Genomic DNA, 14852 nt, shown 5'->3' on the forward strand with positions numbered 1-14852 from the left:
TTCAATTTGAGCTCTCAATCACAAGAGAGTTGTGAGCATTTTGATGTGGGCCTCTTGAAGTTCAGCACATGCAGCCTGGTCTCATAGACTAGACATAACATAGTAAATGTAAATTAGTATCATATGTTAAGTTTAGTATGGTTACATAAAACAGAAGGTTGCTTAAGGCAAAAGTATTGTGGTGTCACCAGCAGGGACTGGGGAGTGTGTCAGGATCAAAAATAAATATGAAAGGAGCAAAGCCCAGGTAAAAATTTAGAGAAAAACCCGCCATAGTGTTCTGAAAACCTAACCCTGCTATAGTTTTATTTTTCAGTGGGACAATTACACAAATTGTAATGCCAAAGACAAAGTACCAATTGCTTGTGTGCGTGTTAATGAATATCGTACAGATTGGTTTCCCACACCTTCGGGTGTAAAACAAGGAGACGCCTTATCACCGACTTTGTTTGCTATGTTTATAAATTATTTGGCAAAAGAAATTAAACAGTTTAATATTGGAGTAAGATATGATGATGAAATGCTAAGTATCCTTTTATATCCTGATGATATTATTTTGATGGCAGAAACTGAACAAGACTTGCAGAACATGTTATTATGTGCAGTCAATTGGAGTAAAAGATGGAGACTCATGATCAACCAGACAAAAACACAGATCAAGCATTTTAGAAAACCAGGTACTAAGAGAAGTGTTGTTCAGTTTTGTTTTGGTGAACACATTCTTGAGTTTACTAGCAATTATAAATATTTGGGTATTTTTATTGATGAACATATTACCTTATGGTAATATGGCGCATCTGCCCTGGCCAACTCAGCAAGTAGAGCTCTTGGGGGAGTTATAGATAAAACAAAAACACTCTAAGATATTGGTTATGCTACGTATTCCAAACTGTATCAGACATGCGTGTGTCCTGTTCTGGACTGTTAAGCAGGAGTGTGGGGTGCTAAGAGGTATCTAAAAAAACGAACATGTCCATAACAGAGCAGTACGTTACTTTTTAGGTGTCCACAAGTTTGCACCTATACTTGCAATAACTGGGGACATGGGCTGGGAACCCTGTGAGGTGAGATGGAAGGCGTGTATGGTGAGACTTTGGAATAGACTGTTGGATATGCCAACTGCCAGAATAGCTAGAAAAGTTTTTCAATGGGATCTATCCATAGGGGGAGCCTGGGCAACTGAAATGTCTGACCTTTTCAAATCAAATCAAATCAAATTGTATTGGTCACATGCGCCGAATACAACAGGTGCAGACATTACAGTGAAATGCTTACTTACAGCCCTTAACCAACAGTGCATTTATTTTTAACAAAAAAAGTAAAAATAAAACAACAACAAAAAAAGTGTTGAGAAAAAAAAGAGCAGAAGTAAAATAAAATAACAGTAGGGAGGCTATATATACAGGGGGGTACCGTTACAGAGTCAATGTGCGGGGGCACCGGCTAGTTGAGGTAGTTGAGGTAATATGTACATGTGGGTAGAGTTAAAGTGACTATGCATAAATAATTAACAGAGTAGCAGCAGCGTAAAAAGGATGGGGTGGGGGGGCAGTGCAAATAGTCCGGGTAGCCATGATTAGCTGTTCAGGAGTCTTATGACTTGGGGGTAGAAGCTGTTGAGAAGTCTTTTGGACCTAGACTTGGCACTCCGGTACCGCTTGGCGTGCGGTAGCAGAGAGAACAGTCTATGACTAGGGTGGCTGGAGTCTTTGACAATTTTGAGGGCCTTCCTCTGACACCGCCTGGTATAGAGGTCCTGGATGGCAGGAAGCTTGGCCCCAGTGATGTACTGGGCCGTACGCACTACCCTCTGTAGTGCCTTGCGGTCGGAGGCCAAGCAGTTGCCATACCAGGCGGTGATGCAACCAGTAAGGATTCTCTCGATGGTGCAGCTGTAGAATATTTTGAGGATCTGAGGACCCATGCCAAATATTTTCAGTCTCCTGAGGGGGAATAGGCTTTGTCGTGCCCTCTTCACGACTGTCTTGGTGTGTTTGGACCATGATAGTTCATTGGTGATGTGGACACCAAGGAACTTGAAGCTCTCAACCTGTTCCACTACAGCCCCGTCGATGAGAATGGGGGCGTGCTCAGTCCTCTTTTTTTCCCTGTAGTCCACAATCATCTCCTTTGTCTTGGTCACGTTGAGGGAGAGGTTGTTGTCCTGGCACCACACGGCCAGGTCTCTGACCTCCTCCCTATAGGCTGTCTCATCGTTGTCGGTGATCAGGCCTACCACTGTTGTGTCGTCAGCAAACTTAATGATGGTGTTGGAGTCGTGCCTGGCCATGCAGTCATGGGTGAACAGAGAGTACAGGAGGGGACTGAGCACGCACCCCTGAGGGGCCCCCGTGTTGAGGATCAGTGTGGCAGATGTGTTGTTACCTACCCTTACCACCTGGGGGGCGGCCCGTCAGGAAGTCCATGATCCAGTTGCAGAGGGAGGTGTTTAGTCCCAGGATCCTTAGCTTAGTGATGAGCTTAGAGGGCACTATGGTGTTGAATGCTGAGCTGTAGTCAATGAATAGCATTCTCACGTAGGTGTTCCTCTTGTCCAGGTGGGAAAGGGCAGTGTGGAGTGCAATAGAGATTGCATCATCTGTGGATCTGTTGGGGCGGTATGCAAATTGGAGTGGGTCTAGGGTTTCTGGGATAATGCTGTTGATGTGAGCCATGACCAGCCTTTCAAAGCACTTCATGGCTACAGACGTCAGTGCTACGGGTCGGTAGTCATTTAGGCAGGTTATCTTAGAGTCCTTGGGCACGGGGACTATGGTGGTCTGCTTGAAACATGTTGGTATTACAGACTCAGTCAGGGACATGTTGAAAATGTCAGTGAAGACACTTGCCAGTTGGTCAGCACATGCTCGGAGTACACGTCCTGGTAATCCGTCTGGGCCTGCGGCCTTGTGAATGTTGACCTGCTTAAAAGTCTTACTCACATCAGCTACGGAGAGCGTGATCACATAGTCATCCGGAACAGCTGGTGCTCTCATGCATGCTTCAGTGTTGCTTGCCTCGAAGCGAGCATAGAAGTGGTTTAGCTTGTCTGGTTTAGCTCGTCTTTTTCAACAGTCTGACTGTGAACATCTGTACGAAAACCAAAGTAAGGGAGACAGAGATATTATTAAAAAACAACTTTTGATGCAATATGAAAAAAAATGGGTGGAGGAGACTAATCATAAACCCAAATTGAGGAGCTTTTGTTTGATTAAGGGCAAATTCGTGTGTGAGAGATATATTGTGTATAACCTACCTAAAAGCAAGTGATCGCTATGTGCACAGGTAAGACCAGGGATATTGCCTCTGCGTATTGAAACAGGTTGGTATTGTGGTGAAATGGAAGAGGAAAGACTATGTAACTATTGTGACCTCGAAGAAATACAGAATGAAACTCATTTTATCCTCTACTAGCCTTTCTACCATGATATATGCTTACTCTTATTCCAGAAAGCACACCAGATATACCCTGGCATTATGTGGCTGAGCGATGAGGAGAACTGAAATTGTTTTTTGTCCATTGTGTATTTCCGCTTAAAGAATATTTAGATAAAGCCTGGAATAACATAAAAAGGGCTACCTATAATAAAAATTTGAAGATATTTAGCTTCTATGTGGTAAATGGTACGTGTGTATATAGATTGTGTATAGTCTCCCACATTAATCTTCTCTTTGTGCCAGACTGGGTTCAAATGCCTTCTGTTTCATTTTTCTGTATTTATTTATCTGTATATGTTATGTACAGTATGTATGCATGTATGTATGTATGTATGTGTATATATACAGTGTGTATGTGTGTATATATGTATGTATGTATGTATATTATTTTACTGCTCTAGGGATATAATTATTGTTTGGATAACCTTATTTACTATTATATATTGATTTTTTGTCACGATCGTCGAAAGGAGGAGACCAAAGCGCAGCGTGTTGAGCGAACATCGTAGACTTTATTAATAAGAAACCACGATCAAAAACAACAAACCAAATATGACGAAAGTGAAGTCCAATACTGATATAGACTAACAGCAACAAGGAAACAAAAACCCACAAAACCAAGGTGAAACCACACAGTATAAATATGGCTCCCAATCAGAGATAACGAGCCGACAGCTGACACTCGTTACCTCCGATTGGGAGTCATATGACTAAATCAACATGAAAACCAAACATAGAAATGAAACAACTAGATCCCACATAGAACTACACCCAAACGAAAATGACAACCCTGGCTCACTACTAAGAGTCCCGGAGCCAGAACGTCACAGTACCCCCCCCTAAAGGCGCGGACTGCGACCGCGCCTCACAACCCCACAATAGGGGAGGGCTGAGTGGGTGTTGCTCCCCGGAGGCGGTTCCGGCTCCGGGCTTGACCACCACCCCACTATAGTTACTACCCGCTTTCTTAACCTCCTCCCAATGACCACCCTCCACTTAAACCCACCTGGATTAAGGGGCAGCACCGGACTAAGAGGCAGCACCAGGCTGAGGGACAGCACCGGACTACGGGGCAGCACTGGACTAAGGGGCAGCACTGGACTAAGGGGCAGCACCTGACTAAATGGCGGATCCTGGCTGGACGGCTCTGGCGGATCCTGGCTGGACGGCTCATGGCTGGCTGACGGATCTGGCTGCTCATGGCTGGCTGACGGATCTGGCTGCTCATGGCTGGCTGACGGATCTGGCTGCTCATGGCAGGCGGAAGGCTCTGGCTGATCCCGTCTGGCGGAAGGCTCTGGCTGATCCCGTCTGGCGGAAGGCTCTGGCTGATCCCGTCTGGCGGAAGGCTCTGGCTGATCCGGTCTGGCGGAAGGCTCTGGCTGATCCTGTCTGGCGGAAGGCTCTGGCTGATCCTGTCTGGCGGAAGGCTCTGGCTGATCCTGTCTGGCGGAAGGCTCTGGCTGATCCTGTCTGGCGGACGGCTCTGAAGGCTCATGGCAGACGGGCGCCTTTGCAGGCTCAGTACAGACGGGCAGTTCAGACGGCGTTGGGCAGACGGACAGTTCAGACGGCGTTGGGCAGCCGGGCAGTTCAGGCGCCGTTGGGCAGACGGGCAGTTCAGACGGCGTTGGGCAGACGGACAGTTCAGGCCCCGTTGGGCAGACGGCAGACTCTGGCCGTCTGAGGCGCACCGTAGGCCTGGTGCGTGGTGCCGGAACTGGAGGTACCGGGCTGAGGACACGCATCTCAGGGCTAGTGCGGGGAGAAGCAACAGGGCATGCTTGGCCCTGGGGACGCACCGTAGGCCTGATGCGTGGTGCCGGAACTGGAGGTACCGGGCTGAGGACACGCATCTCAGGGCTAGTGCGGGAAGCAGCAACAGGGCATGCTTGGCCCTGGGGACGCACATAAGGCCTAGTGCGGAGAGCAGCAACAGGGCATGCTGGACCCTGGGGACGCACATAAGGCCTAGTGCGGAGAGCAGGAACAGGCCGGGCTGGGCTGGCGACGCGCACCGTATCTCTGGTGCGAGAGGCCGGAACAGGCCGGGCCGGGCTGGCGAAGCGCACCGTATCCCTGGTGCGTGGAGTAGGAACAGGCCGGGCTGGGCTGGCGACGCGCACCGTATCCCTGGTGCGAGTGGCCGGAACAGGCCGGGCCGGGCTGGCGAAGCGCACCGTATCCCTGGTGCGTGGAGTAGGAACAGGCCGGGCTGAGCTGGCGACGCGCACCGTATCCCTGGTGCGAGTGGCCGGAACAGGCCGGGCCGGGCTGGCGAAGCGCACCGTATCCCTGGTGCGAGTGGCCGGAACAGGCCGGGCTGGGCTGGCGACGCGCACCGTAGGCTTCGTATGAGGCTCAGGAACAGGCCGGGCTGGGCTGGCGACGCGCACCGTACACTTAGTGCGAGGGGCCGGAACAGGCCGTACCGTACTGGGGACACACACTACTGACTGTACCTCGGGATTAGGAACGGGCCGGACCGGACTGGTTACACACCCCAGTACCTCTCGCTGTGCCTCTACACCTTCCTTCCCTGCTTTTCCCAGTAGCCCCCTTAACCTGGTAGCCTCCTGAATCCGTCCCTTCTCTGCCTCCGTCAGCCCCCTTAACCTGGTAGCCTTCTGAATCTGCCTTGTGGCAGCCTCCTGCTGCTCAGTCGCCCAAGCCATGTACCCCCCCCAAAAAACTTTTTGGGGTTGCCTCTCGTCCTTCCGACGATGGCCCTGCCGATGCCGTTGCTCCTCTCGCCGTCGCCTCTCCACCGTCTCGTTCCATGGTCGGCGATCCATACCATCCAGGATCTCCTCCCAAGTCCAGGACCCTTTACCGTCCAACAGTTCCATCCATGTCCAGACCCTTTGCTCCTGGACGCGCTGCTTGGTCCTTTTATGGTGGGTTTTTCTGTCACGATCGTCGAAAGGAGGAGACCAAAGCGCAGCGTGTTGAGCGAACATCGTAGACTTTATTAATAAGAAACCACGATCAAAAACAACAAACCAAATATGACGAAAGTGAAGTCCAATACTGATATAGACTAACAGCAACAAGGAAACAAAAACCCACAAAACCAAGGTGAAACCACACAGTATAAATATGGCTCCCAATCAGAGATAACGAGCCGACAGCTGACACTCGTTACCTCCGATTGGGAGTCATATGACTAAATCAACATGAAAACCAAACATAGAAATGAAACAACTAGATCCCACATAGAACTACACCCAAACGAAAATGACAACCCTGGCTCACTACTAAGAGTCCCGGAGCCAGAACGTCACATTTTTACCTTTCATTTTTTCACTGTTTATGCGATGCGCAATGCAGAGAACACTGGAAGAAGAATTGTCACTGAATTACCACAGTGAATTATTGTAATGTTGTTTATGTGTCAATTAATCCCATAAGGGATGGGTTGCCAATTAGCGATTTGACACGAAAATAAAATGTAATTCATTCATTCATTCATTCATTCATTCATTCATTCATTCATTCAAGACACAGCGGAATGGCTTTCCAAGAGGTGTTGAGTGTTCCTGAAAGGTCTAGTCTTAGTCCTGGCTTAAATCTGCTTGAAAATCAGTGACAAGGTTTGAATAATGCTGTCCATCAATAATTTCCAACCAAATTTACTTGGATTGAGTAATTTTGACAGAAACAATGGATACGTGTTGCCCTAAGAGTTGTGCAAGGTTGGTAGAATCCTACAACAAAATATTCACAGCTGTAATGACTGCCAAAGTATTAACTCTGGGGTGTGAAGACATACGCAAACAATACATTTTCATTTATTTTCTATAATTTTTCTTTCACTTTGAAAATATGGAGTAGGTTGTGTATATCGATAGGAAATAAATCAAATGTAATCACTTTTAGATTACATTTTAAGGCAGTAAAATGTGAAGTCTGTGCAAGGGGTGTGTGGACTTTCACTATTGACTGTTTATTTCCTGCTCAGAATGTCTGTCTTGCAATACTACAGTAGAAGCAACAGCTGAACATTATTTTTGCCATTATCAGCACAGTGCAGCCTGGAAAATGACTAACGCTGCATAACATTGTAAAACGATAGGAGGAGAGTCAAATAAAAGAACTGCAATCCGCGCAAACGATTTCATATATATATTTTTTTTCATTCAGCAGGCTGTTAAATTGGGCCTAGCTGCTCTGGAATGAAGGAACGAGGCTTCGTGGGGTTTCTGTTATTTAATGATACCTTTAGCTTATGTTTACCTCTCTGCAGAATGCCCCCTTTTTGATACATTGAAACCGATCTCCTGATATATTGGCTCTTTATAATGTAATACTTTTTTACTTTTTGCACGTAGAACTGCATTTTCAGGTCACAGAAACAATGAAAAAAGGATTCCTTATTTTTCGTGCACTTTCAAAATGTATAGGCTACTCTGTCTCAACTTTAAAAACAGTGTGATTTGCTACAATCCATGACATGTGGGGAAATGTTGACTGAGAGAAATTGGGAATAGATGGGGTCATCCTTTGTGGTTTATCCTCAGATTGCAGTCTAAAATTGTAGGCCAGTGTTTTTCTCCTAAGGGAAAATGTTTGGATGAACTATATCATGTAGTTATAGTCTTACAGAATGATACTATATGGTTTAAAGACTGTAATCCTTTGATACACTGTCACATTGTATAATGATTAGAAGACAGGCGCAGGAATACGTATTAGGGTTTTATTTACTCCACCCAACTGAAACATGTATATATATATACAAAAGGGATGTAACCCAAACAAAGAGCGAGGTGTAACCTCTGCACAATACACGGGACGAGACCTGTAAATAACAAGAGCACAGTACTCACAAGACCAATGGACATGGGACAATAATCTACAAGGACAATGGGGAACAGAGGCCATCTATAAATCACTGCTAGGCAAATCCCCGCCTTATCTTAGCTCATTGGTCACCATAGCAGCACCCACCCGTAGTCTGCGCTCCAGCAGGTATATCTCACTGGTCATTCCCAAAGCCAACACCTCCTTTGGCCGCCATTCCTTCCAGTTCTCTGCTGCCAATGACTGGAACGAATTGCAAAAATCTCTGAAGCTGGAGACTCTTATCTCCCTCAATAACTTTAAGCATCAGTTGTCAGAGCACCTTACCGATCACTGCACCTGTACACAGCCCATCTGAAATTAGCCCACCCAACTACCTCATCCCTATATTGTTATTTAATTTGCTCTTTTGCACCCCAGTATCTCTATTTGCACATAATCTCTTGCACATCTAGCATTCCAGTGTTAATACTATTGTAATTATTCTGCACTATAGCCTATTTATTGCCTTACCTCCATAACTTGCTACATTTGCACACACTGTATATATATTTTCTGTTGTATTTCTGACTTTATGTTTTTTTTTTTTTTTTACCCCATATGTAACTCTGTGTTGTTTTTGTTGCACTACTTTGCTTTGTCTTGGCCAGGTCGCAGTTGTAAATGAGAACCTGTTCTCAACTGGCTTACCTGGTTAAATAAAGGTGAAAAAAAAATAATAATAATAATAATAATAAAAATATATATATATATACACATACTAATCAGGGGGAATGGGAACCAGGTGTGCGTAATGAGACAAGACAGTCCAGGGTTGGTGGTAATGATCCATGTCAGTGACGCCTAGAAAGCCGGTGACGTAGACCTCCGGAACTGTTGAACGGAATGAGCAGCAGTACCGGGGGGATCCGTGACAGTATCCCCCGCATAGCAGTGGGACGATACCGGCCTCGGGACAACCACAGGTACGCGGTGCGGGTCGGTCAGGGCGCCGACGGTGAAAATCCCATGTCAGCGAAGCGTCCAGGATGTCCACTGCAGGAACCCAGCACCGCTCCTCTGGGCCGTACCCCTCCCAGTCGATGAGGTACTGGAGACGCCCCGCCCGATGCCCCGAATCCAGGACTTAACGGACCGAGTATGACGGACCTCCCTCGATGTCCAGAGGAGGAGGCGGGGCGTCACTGGGTCCAGCCCCAGTGAGGGGACCAGACACCACTGGCCTGAGGAGAGACACATGAAAAGTCGGGTTAATGCGGTAATCAACAGGGAGTTGCAAACGGTACATTACCTCATTAACCCTCCTCAGGACTTTAAACGGCCCCACAAACCGCGGGCTCAGTTTCTGGCAGGGCAAGCGGAGGGGCAGGTTCCAGGTGGAGAGCAAAACCTGGTCGCCTGGAGAGAAAAAAGGCGCCTCACTGCGGTGGAGGTCGGCCTGTTCCTTGTGCCGATGCACGTCCCGCTGGAGACGAGTGTGTGCAGCGTTCCAGATCTCCTCTGTGTGCCGAAACCACTCGTCCACCACAGGGGCCTCGGTCTGGCTCGGATGCCAAGGTGCCAGGGCCAGCTGATACCCCAACACGCACTGGAAAGGAGTGAGGTTAGTGGCGGAGGGAATTCTGCGCGTACTCAGCCCAAGGTAGAAAATCCGCCCACTCCACCGGCCGGTCCTGACAGTAACACCTCAGGAACCTGCCCACTTCCTGATTGACCCTCTTCACCTGTCCATTAGCTTGAGGACGGTACCCGGAGGTGAGACTGACCGTGACCCCCAGGCATTCCATGAATGCTTTCCATGCGCATGAGGTGAACTGAGGACCACAGTCTGACACAATGGCCTCCGGGAACCCGTAGTGCCGGAAGACGTGTGTAAAAAGAGCCTCCGCAGTTTGCATGGCCGACGGGTGCCCAGGCAGAGAAGGAGGTGACAAGTTTTGGAAAACTGGTCCACAACAACGAGAACGGTGGTGTTCCCCTGGGAGGGGGGAAGGTCAGTGACAAAGTCCACCGAGAGGTGTGACCAGGGTCATTGGGGAACTGGCAGGGGAAGGAGCTTTCCATAAGGGAGGTGTCTGGGTGTCTTAGACTGGGCACAGATGGAGCAGGAAGACACGTAAACCCGGACGTCCCTATCCAAGGTGGGCCACAAGTACTTCTCAGTCAGGCGATGTTACGGCCTATCCCAGGATGACCCGACACAGGAGCCATGTGCGCCCAGGAAAGGAGGCGGTCCCGAACACCCGTGGGCACGTAGGCGCGGTTCTCCGGGCACTGTGCAGGTGCGGGTTCCGTACACAGGGCCTGCCGTATGTCGGCATCCACGTCCCACACCACTGGCGCGATGATACGGAACAGAGGGACGATGGGGGTCTTCTCTCCCTGCCTCTTCTCTGCATCATAGAGGCAAGACAGGGCGTCCGCCTTCACGTTCTTTGAGCCTTGCCTATAGGAAAGTATGAATTGGAACCTGGCGAAGAATAGAGCCCACCTGGCCTGTCTCGGGTTTAGCCTCTTCGCTGCCCTGATGTACTCCAGTTGGTGGTGGTCCGTCCACACCAGAAAAGGGTGTTTAGACCACTCCAGCCAGTGCCTCCATGCCTTCAGAGCCTTCTTGACCGCCAAGAGTTCCCGGTCGCCTACATCGTAGCTCCTCTGGGCGGGGCTCAGCTGCTTGGAGTAGAAGGCGCAGGGCCGCAGTTTTGGAGGGGTTCTGGTGCGCTGGGACAGCACTACCCCAACTCCTACTTCGGAGGCATCCACCTCGATGATGAAGGGGAGTGAGGGGTCAGGATGTGCCAGCACGGGAGCAGTGGTGAAGACTGCCTTCAGCTTCTCTCAATGGCACAGTCCCAGGGGCGATGAGGAGGCAGGCGTGTAGCCTGGGTCTTAGAGAAAACCCGTCCCAGATCCTGGTATTCCTCCAGTAAAACCACTTGAGTGGCGTGGTCCGGACTTTCCACCGTAGTGGTGTTGACAGACACCGCGAGACACCTCCCCTGACACTCCTGCGACCAACCCAGATTCCTCCTATGCTCTGCCTCAGGCAAACGTGCAGAGCCCACCTCCATCGGCTCTGACCACAGAGCAGATGTAGCCATGTGCTGTGGATTCCGCACCGGTCTTCGTCGGAACCGCAGGATGATCAAACACAGAGCAGAAGAGGAGGGTGAAGCGCTCGTAGGACTCGACCTAGGGTCCGCTCGTTTCCCAGACCGCGGCACCCCAGTCCAGGGCCCTTCCGGTCAGTGCCGAGATGACTGTGGCAACCCTGTCTCTCCCGGAGACAGCCTCAGCGTAGCGAGCGAGGTACAGGTCGCATTGCAGAAGGAATCCCTTGCATCTCGCTGGCGCGCCGTCAAAACGCTCTGGCAGGGGTATTCCGCGGACCGGCTCAGATGGGACGGAGGCAGGTAGTGGTCGGGTTGGGGCTGGTGCCGGAACCGGTAGTGGAGACTGGAGGGACTGCACTTTCCCCTCCAACCGCAGGATGGTTGCCAGCAGGCTGTCCATCGCGCTGCCGAGTCTGGAGAGACAGTCCTCGTGATGCTGGACTGTGTCTGCGATGGTCGTCAGCTCGGCCTTTCCCGCTGTCGCCATTTTATTGGGTCGATTATTCTGTCACGTTGTATAATGATTTGAAGACAGGTGTAGGAATAGGTATTAGGGTTTTATTTACTCCACCCAACAGAAACACGTATATAAATACAAAAGGGATGAAACCCAAACAAAGAGCGAGGTGTAAACCTCTACACAATATACGGGACGAGACCCGTAAACAACAAGAGCACAATACACGGTACTCACGAGACCAACGGACATGGGACAATAATCGACAAGGACAATGGGGAACAGAGGGCACATATATACACATACTAATCAGGGGGAATGGGAACAGGTGTGCGTAATGAGACAAAACAGTCCGGGGTTGGTGGTAATGATCCATGTCAGTGACGCCTAGAAAGCCGGTGACGTAGACCTCCTGAACTGGTGAACAGAATGAGCAGCAGTACCGGGGGATCCGTGACATACACATTGTTAAGATACAATTATTTTATGAATAAAATAGCCCCAGAGCTTCTTTTGAATGGGGAGCAACAGAGATGCTGTAAAATACTCCTCTGGAAGAAATTGCAACGTTGTCATTTAGCCCAGCCTGTTTCTCAGATTATTTCATCCTTAGCACCAGGAACCTGCTGAGAAAATGTGCGCTATTGTCCTGTGGAATGCAAATGTAATATTTGGTACGTACTGCACGCTGATTGAATTGCACACCTGATGTTCGCTTCCAAAAAATGACCAAGGTGTACGTGAATGTGAGATTTCATATTCAATGTGTTTTAATGTATGTGTGTGTGTGTGTGTGTGTGTGTGTGTGTGTGTGTGTGTGTATGCCCTCGTGCGAGTGCCATAGAGGGATTGCACTTCATGTCTCCCGAGTGGCGCAGTGGTCTAAGGCATGGCATCGCAGTGCTAGCTGTGCCACTAGAGATCCTGGTTCGAATCCAGGCTCTGTCGTAGCCGGCCGCGACCGGGAGACCCATGGGGCGGCGCACAAATGGCCCAGCGTCGTCCAGGGTAGGGGAGGGAATGGCCGGCAGGGGATGTAGCTCAGTTGGTAGAGCATGGCGTTTGCAACGCCAGGGTTGTGGGTTCGATAAAAATAATGTATGTGCTAACTGTAAGTCGCTCTGGATAAGAGCGTCTGCTAAATGACTAAAATGTAAATGTAAATGTATGATGAATTTCTCCATCCTGCCTAAAAGGCCCCTCTTCAGTTGTGAGACAATTTTGCACCGTCTGCCGGGCGGAGGAGAGAGAGGGATAAGCGGAGGAGCCTTGGGTCGGGAGCGATTGTATTGCGGAACAGAAGAGAGGATGAGATGGAACGCATGAGGGAGAGGAGGCAGGGGGTGTAATTGTACTTTAAATGTGTGTTTTGGTCAGAGATGGAGGTAATGGGTTATAAAATGCCTCTGGGGACCTGTGGGAGAACGCCTGCAGATGTTGTGAAGAGCCTCTCTGTCTGTCTGTGTCTCCTCTGCCACCCAGGAGGAGACAAATAGGAGCACGATGGGAGGCTGCTGTAAATACAGACCTGGAGTCTGTGCTTCATGTTTAAAAAGTGCCTTTCTAACCCCATCTGTGGGGCTGGGTGAATACCCCATCATATGCTCTGAGCCTACCTGCCTAGTCTCAGAACAACCCCATGATGCCACTTGGAAACTGCTCATGATGTTTCTTAATGACTACAATGGCTAATGTTTGTGAGTTGAATTACAGCAGAATTGGAAAACACCAGTGGTGGAAAAAGTACCCAATTGTCATAATTGAGTAAAAGTAAAGATACCTTAATAGAAAATGACTCAAGTAAAAGTGAAAGTCATCCAGTAAAATACAACTTGAGTAAAAGTCTAAAAGTACTTGGTTTTAAATATACTTAAGTATCAAAAGTAAAAGTATAAATAATTTCAAATGTCTTATATTAAGCAAACCAGACAGCACAGTTTTTTATTTGTTTTATTTAGGGATAGCCAGGGGCGCACTCCAACACACTTACAAACGAAACATGTGTATTTAGTGAGTCCGCCAGATAAGAGGCTGTAGGGATGACCATGAATGTTCTCTTGATAAGTGTGTGAATTGGACCATTTTCCTGTTCTACTTTTGGGTGTCAGCGAAAATGTATGGAGTAAAAAGTACATTATTTTCTTTAGTGAAGTAAAAGTAAAAGTTGTCAAAAATATAAATCGTAAAGTATAGATACCCCAAAAAACAACTTAAGTAGTACTTTAAAGTATTTTTACTTAAGTACTTTACACTACTGGAAAACACTTTAGTTCATTGAAGGCCCATGGTCAATGAGTTAAAAACAATCCTCTTCAGTTCTCTTCAGGAAAGAAGAAGAAGAATCCAGATGGTGATCTTTATTATCTGCTGTTTGTTGGATACTGCACAAATATTGTTCTGTTTGTAGCTAGCATAGTTGGTGGTCTCCCCTCTTTGGTGTAATTAGCCATTCATCCTTTCATGGTCTAAGGTTACAACATCAATTTAGCAAAAGAGTTGCCCACAGAAATGCCATATTGTCATCTCTACAGAATTTGAGATTATAGAACAATGGATCAAAGCACTTCTGTACTGTAGGCCTATGAATACATATTTTCTGGGTAGTATCCCAAAGTGACTGAATTGGAGTAAGCAGGAGTCCAGTTTTCCTTTATAACTTTGGGGACAGTTCATTGGGCCTGGTGACCGTGCATTGTCTGCCCTTCAAAAGCAAACAAATAAGGCTGCAGCTCCCCACTGTGAGGTCGAGTCATTTGTTCCACTTGTCCGGCTGATGGATTCTGTTTGATAAAATCAGCCTTTTTTTAGCCCCTCTCTAATTACTGAAGAAAAAAATATACATATTTCGGCAATTTTTTTGGTCGTCACAGGCGGTGCGTTGAGGCACGGTTGAGCTCTCTCGGTGTGAGGGGAAGCGGGCTGGGAGACACCCAGCTGGGAGGTCTGAGGCTCTAATAGCAGAATCGGATTAGAGGACTCCCCCGGCGTGTGCGGCTCACCTGTGTGTGAAAGCTCTGCCCATCATCAATATTGAGGTGCTG

Source organism: Coregonus lavaretus (genome assembly GCF_964263955.1).
Source record: "Coregonus lavaretus genome assembly, chromosome: 8".
In the NCBI taxonomy this organism is placed as follows: domain Eukaryota; kingdom Metazoa; phylum Chordata; class Actinopteri; order Salmoniformes; family Salmonidae; genus Coregonus; species Coregonus lavaretus.